This window comes from Chrysemys picta, chromosome 1, assembly GCF_011386835.1.
Source record: "Chrysemys picta bellii isolate R12L10 chromosome 1, ASM1138683v2, whole genome shotgun sequence".
NCBI classification, from domain to species: Eukaryota; Metazoa; Chordata; order Testudines; family Emydidae; genus Chrysemys; species Chrysemys picta.
This window is the reverse complement of record NC_088791.1, coordinates 98,361,865-98,369,229: the sequence shown is the minus strand read 5'-3', so window position 1 is coordinate 98,369,229 and position 7,365 is coordinate 98,361,865.

Below are 7,365 nucleotides of genomic sequence, written 5' to 3'. Positions count from 1 at the left end.
TACAATCACACTTATGCAAATTGTCCCAGCAGCAGGGCCGGCTCCAGGGTTTTGGCCACCCCAAGCAGCCAAACAAAAACAAACAAACAAACAAACAAAAAAGCCTCGATCGTGATCTGCAGCGGCAATTCGGCAGGAGGTCCTTCGCTCCGAGCAGGAGTGAGGGACCATCCTCTGAATTGCCGCCGAACAGCTGGACGTGCTGCCCCTCTCCGAAGTGGCCGCCCCAAGCACCTGCTTGGTAAGCTGGTGCCTGGAGCCAGCCCTGCCCAGCAGTAACCCCTGGGCCTGTCAGGCTGGGCACAGAGAATGCATGTTGTGATGTTCCAAAAGAAACAGGGTGCCAACGTGTTCTACTAAAATCTTAGCAGATGCCCACTGAAAAGACAGTTACCTTTTCCGTAACTGGTGTTGCTCATGTCCATTCCATATTAGTTGTGTGTGCTCGCCACATGCACCGGTGCCGGAAGGTTTTCCCTCAGCAGTATCTGTAGGGGACCGGCTCTGGCGCCTTCTGGAGTGGCACCCGCATGGCCGTGGTATAAGGGTCACCCTCATCTCCCCCCACCCTCAGTTCCTTCTTGCCAGAAACTCCAACAGAGGGGAAGGAGGGAGGGTCATGAAATGGACATGAGCAACACAGCTCGAAGAACACCAGTTACGGAAAAGGTAACTGTCTTTTCTTCTTCGATTGCTTGCTCACGTCCATTCCATATTAGGTGACTCCCAAGCAGTACCCATGGAGGTGGGTAGGAGTTCACAGACGTGTAGATGGCAACACAGCTCTGCCAAACCCAACATCATCCCTGGCCTGCTGAGTAGTGGCATAATGAGCGGTAAACATGTGAACAAAGGACCACGTTGTGGCTCTACAGATGTCCTGGACGGGGATGTGCACCAGGAAGGCTGCCAAGGATGCCTGAGCTCTAGTCGAGTGGGCTCTGACAATTGGCAGCAGCGAGACCCACGCCAGGTCGTAACAGGTGATCCAATTGGAAATCCTCTGTGAGGACACTGGGTGACTCTTCATCCTATCCGCTGTAGTGATGAAGAGCTGAGTTGATTTACGGAAAGGCTTGGTACCTTCTAAGTCAGGGGCTCTCAAACTGGGGGTTGGACCCCTCAGGGGGTTGGGAGGTTATTACATGGGGGGTCGTGAGCTCTCAGCCTCCACCCCAAACCCTGCTTTGCATCCAGCATTTATAATGGTGTTAAATATATAAAAAAGTGTTTTTAATTTATAAGGGGGGTCGCACTCAGAGGCTTGCTGTGTGAAAGGAGTCACCAGTACCAAAGTCTGAGAACACCTGTTCTAAGTAAAAAGTCAAGGCCCTTTGGACGTTCAGTGCGTGAGGACGACTCTCTCCAAAGAATCATAGAATATTAGGGTTGGAAGAGACCCCAGGAGGTCATCTAGTCCAATCCCCTACTCAAAGCAGGACCAACGCCAACTAAATCATCCCAGCCGGGACTTTGTCAAGCTGGGCCTTAAAAACCTCTAAGGATGGACATTCCACTACCTCCCTAGGTAACCCATTCCAGTGCTTCACCACCCTCCTAGTGAAATAGCTTTTCCTAATATCCAACCTAGACCTCCCCCACTGCAACTTGAGACCATTGCTTCTTGTTCTGTCATCTGCCACCACTGAAAACAGCCTAGCTCCATCCTCTTTGGAACCCCCCTTCAGGTAGTTGAAGGCTGCTATCAAATCCCCCCTCACTCTTCTCTTCTGCAGACTAAATAACCCCAGTTCCCTCAGCCTCTCCTTGTAAGTCATGTGCCCCAGCCCCCTAATAATTTTCGTTGCCCTCTGCTGGACTCTCTCCAATTTGTCCACATCCCTTCTGTAGTGGGGAGACCAAAACTGGACACAATACTCCAGGCGTGGCCTCACCAGTGCCGAATAGAGGGGAATAATCCCTTCCCTCAATCTGCTGGCAGTACTCCTACTAATACAGCCCAATATACCGTTGGCCTTCTTGGCAACAAGGGCACACTGTTGACTCATATCCAGCATTGCTGGTCTTGTGCGGTTTGGGACAGAACATCGGGAGGAAGATGTCCTGGTTCATATGGAAGGTAGACACCACCTTTGGCAGGAAGGCCGGGTGGGGCCACAGCTGAACCTTGTCTTTGCAGAAGACCATGTACGGCAATTCTTATGTCAAGGCCATAATCTCAGAGACTCGTCTTGCCAATGTCACTGCCACCAGGAAAGGGATCTTCAATGACAGGTGGGAAAAGGAGCGGGAGCCCAGAGGCTCAAAGGGCGGGCACGTGAGCCTAGAGAGGACCAAGTTAAGATCCCACTGCGGGTCAGGGGTCTGTATCTGTGGGAAGAATCTCTCGAGACCTCTAAAGAATCTGACCGTCATGTCATGGGAAAACACCGTCTGTTCTTGGATCGGCAGGTGAAAAGCGGAGATGGTCATGAGATGCACTCTAACGGAAGAATGTGCCAGGCCCTGGTTCCTCAAATGCAGCAGGCAGTCTAAGACAGACTGTATGGAAGAACAGAGGGAGCGATGCCCCACTTGGATGCCCAGAGGGAAAACCATGTCCGCTTGGCCAAGTAAGTCAGTCTGGTTGAGGGCTTCCTACTTCTCAGGAGGACCTGTTGGACCTCCTCTGAACAGGTTTGTTCCTCTGGGTTCAGCCACGCAGCATCCACACCGAGAGGTGGAGGGTGTAAGAGCCAACTGTGGTCCTGTGACAGCAGGTCCGGTCGGTTGGGCGGGGATCAGGGAGGGGCCACTGACAGGTTCATGAGCATGCTGAACCAATGCTGGCAAGGCTACGCCAGGGCAATCATGATAACCTGCGCATTGTCTCTCTTGATCTTTGTCAGGACCCTGTTGATGAGTTGAATTGGAGGGAATGCATACATCCTTCTCCCCAACCACAACAGGAGAAAGGCATCGGAGAGGGAGCCCTTGCCCAGACCTTGCTGAGAATAAAACCGATGATATTTCCTGTTTTGCCTTGTGGTGAACAGGTCCACAAGGGGAGTTCCCCACCTCTGGAAGATCATGTAGGCTACCTCCAGCTGGAGCGACCACTCATGGTAGAGAAGAAGGCCCTGCTGAGGTGATCCGCTAGGGCGTTCTTGACGTCAGGGAGGTGACAAGCCTCCAGATGGATCTCGTGGTTGGTGCAGAAGTTCCAGTGCCTCTTGGCAGAGAGCCAACGGGTGCGCTCCCCTTTGCCTGTTGATGTAGAACATAGAGGCTATGTTGTCTGTCAGGACTCTCACCACCTTGCCCGACAGGTGGGGTAGGAAGATCCCGCATGCCAAGCGGACTGCCCTGAGTTCTTTAAAGTTTATGTGTAGCGACATCTCCTGCGGGGACCACATACCCTGGGTCTGGAGATCTCCGAGGTGCACACCCAAGCTGAGGTCTGAAGCATCCGAAACCAACTTGATGGAGTGAGGGGAGTTGTCAAACGGAACTCCCTCTAGGACCTTCTCACGATCGGTCCACCATTGCAGTGAGGTAAGTATTGTTGGGGGAATAGTAACGATCTTTTTCAGGTGATCCCTGGACTCGGAAAAGGCCGTCATCAGCCATTGCTGCAGGGGCCGCATCCAGAGCCTGGCATGGTGGACAACGTATGTGCAAGTTGCCATGTGGCCCAGCAGACGCAGGCAAACCCTGGCTGCAAGCTGCCACCACCGACATACACTTGGTAAACACCCTCGGTGCTGTCGCCAGGCCAAACGGGAGGACCGCAAATTGGTAGTGGCTGGGTCCGACCATGAATCGGAAAATGTCTGTGTCCTTGGAAGATCGCTATGTGGAAGTATGTGTCCTTTAGGTTGAGGGCGGCATACCAGTCTCCCAGATCCAGGGAGGGGATGATAGAGGCCAGGGAGACCAAAATAATGCTAGTCGAAGCAGCAGACGTTTCAGCACTGTCACTGGCGGCAAGAAGGAACTGGGGGGGGAGGGGAGCTGGCGGCACCCCTTATATTGTGCCATGTGGGCGCCACTCCAGAGGGGACCAGAGCTTGTCCCCTACGGATACTGCTGAGGGAAAAACTTCCAGCACTGGTGCATGTGGCAAGCACACACACCTAAAATGGAATGGACATGAGCAAGCACTCGAAGAAGAACCCATGCCCATGCCCAGAAATGACATTTCAGTTGCTTAAAAATTCTTTATTTGTAAAGCTCCTCCCTTGCCATGCCAAACTTAAACTTAAAAAAAAAGGAGCACAAACTCTGCAAGGACAACTATATCCATGCCAAGTTTCCAACTTCCTGAGTGAAATCCTGACCTCATTGAAATCAATGGAGTTTGCCATTAACTTCTATGGGGGCAGGATTTTCACTACTTGCACTTTTGCATTAACTCTGATCAAAAGAGGGATGATTCGAATTTTATTTTTACAATAGAAAAAATGAGAGTCAATGAGTCATGTTGTCTTTTGTGACCATCTGAGCTACCAATACCTTCTTTTGTCCCTTCAAACCTACTCAGGAGAGAGGCCAATAGACAGGATTTGCCAATACACTAGACAGTAATTATTCCCTACCAATGAACCAGTTTCAAAGGATGACCTCTTGTGACATCTGGGTTCAGCATCATGTTAAAGGACTTGAAATCCTCTATTTACATCCATTTCTTCTGGCTGGGGAGAGTGAAGGTTTTGATGCAAGTGTAATGATAGTAGTGGAATTATAGCCTAATATTTATGTGGGAGGATGGCCTGAGATTAAAGTTTGCTCCTGTTTACAAAGGCTCAGGAGGAGGCCTATAAAGCCCTATACACACAATTCTGCTCCCTCTCTCAGAGATCAGGAGCAGAGGTTGGCAGGGAAAGCTGTGCCTGAGGGATTGACGGCTCTGAGTTATTTTAGCATGGACAAGGCTTTGGAGCTGTGCAAAGCAATTTAACTTTTCCATCGTGATTGACTGTTTCTTTGTTTGGAGGTTTACCTGTTAAATTATACCTAATGTTGAGTGTATGCTTGCACCTTGTATTGTGCTGATCCCCTCCCCTGGCTTTTAGTGAGATTAATATACATGGCTGCACAAGTTTCACTCTGTTTGGCTCTAGTTTGACCAAGCACTCTTCCAGCACTGCAGAATCAGTGCTATATTCCTTAGCGCCACTACCCGGGCTGCTTAAAAACACTTCCCACAATGTCATGATACTGTCAAGCAAAACACAAACTGGACCCAAATAAGCATCTGGGCTATTAGCCAGAAAGGGACATTCAACTAAAACAACGCCTCCCTTTCCTCTGAACTCCTCTTTTCCTGCCTCTTCTTTTCCAGCCACCCCTTTTTCTGTAAAAAAATACAATAAAATGTAGACACCAAAAAGGTGCCTCTCAGTGTCAGGAACTTTTAAGCTGCCACTCTGGACTAAAGTGAAGTATAACAACCAGACACAGGGATGAACCGATTCAGATAAAATAAAATTGAAACTGAACTTTTGTCCAAAATTCAAACAACTTGTTGAGGTTTGAAAATGATCCGTTTTGGATTTGTAATGATTATTTTTCAGTTTCATCTCGGTGGCATCTCACTTGAAAATGCTGAAGTAGCAGAGGTAAACTTGCTCCCATGAGCTTTTCAGCCCAATTTGAAGCACATTGGGACAGATATGCAAACTAAGGCCCTGATCCCGCATTGAGGTGCATCCACACAAAGACCCCATTGACTTCAACAGGAGTTCCACTCATATGGAGCTCATTACAGGATCAGGATCTAAAATATTTTGACATTTACCCACCATTGCTATACTTTTTATACCTTTGTGAGTGGCCCAGGTTTGCTGCACCTCACTCATGCTCTTTCCCTTACTGCAACACTGTAAAGGCTGTTCTTTCTTTTTATAAACAGAAAGTCAGCTTGACCAGCCTCCTAGGGAAAACATCCCATTCCTGCTGTTAGCGCCAGGCAGCAGACAGCTTCCTGCAGGTGAAATTGTTCAAAGAGAAATAAATCAAGGGATTTTTTTAGAAGAGAATTTTATTCTATTGAACGTTTACAAACATCCATCCCAGTGACTTCAGTGGGAGCAGAACTGGGCTGTGATTCAGCCTGGGGTGAATAAGAACATTGTCAAATAGATCACAAAGGATTATGACAAACAGCAAGTTCTTCAGCAGTGAATTCCTTCCCCTTTGCTTGTCTTCCTTACAGCCTGACTGAGGCTATGTCTACACTTAAATAGCTACAGCTGGGCCATTATAGCACTTCTGGGTAGAGGCTCACTACAGCGATGGGAGGGGGTTGCTGTAGTTAATCCACCTCCCCAAGAGGTGGTGGCTAGGTCAGTGGAAAACTCTCCTGTTGACCTAGCGCTGTCTGCACTGGGGGTTAGGTCAGCTTAACTACATTGCTCAGGGGTGTGGATTTTTCACACCCCTGAGCAATGTACCTAGGTCAACAGTACTTGGTCCTGCTAGTGAAGGCAGGGGGCTGGACTCAATGACCTTTCAAGGTCCCTTCCCATTCTAGGAGATAGGATATCTCCTTTAATTTAATTTAACCTAACTTTATAGTGTTGGCTTCAAGCAAAACCAACTCTGACAGGCCCTAATCCCCACCAGCAATCCCCTTGTTTTGCCCCACCATCCAAACTGTATTTGTATTCTAATGGTGCATGACAGATGTCTCTGATTTTGCAAACACTTATGCATGTACGTTAAGCATTTGATTTGTCTCACGGATTTCAATGGGAATACTCATGTGAGTCAAGTTAAATGTGTGTTACTGTTTGCACGATTGGCAGCTTACAGTGGAAGTTCTTTGGTGCAGGGACTGTGTCTCTCTGTATTTGTACAGCATCTAGCACAATGGAGCCCGGATTAGGGTCTTTGGGTGCTATTCCCACACAAATAAACTAACAATTTATAGTTGAGTACATGGGGGGAGGTTTGTTTTTAAAACTTTTAAATCTTTAGAAAAAAGACTGGAAAGGAAATACTCAATTTCTCAGCTCTCAGGGTCTGTATTAGAACCCTACTAATCCAGCTCACTGATTGCTGCCCTATCCTGAGAAGGGAAGTAGTTCTGATGATGTTAGGGTTTGAGCTCAAATAATTCAGGAAGGGAGGCATTTTACTCAGAGTAAAAACTGATGTTTTGTTTGGGACATCCATACGATACAGTGATTAAGGTCCTGTACGATACATACGATACAGTGATTAAGGTCCTGTACGATACATACGATACAGTGATTAAGGTTGGCAACGTTCGGCACGCGGCTCGCCAAGGTAAGCACCCTAGTGGGCCGGGCCAGTTTATTTACCTGCTGACGCGGCAGGTTCAGCCGATCGCGGCCCCCACTCACCACGGTTCACCGTCCCAGGCCAATGGGGGCGGCGGGAAGCCGCAGCCAGCACATC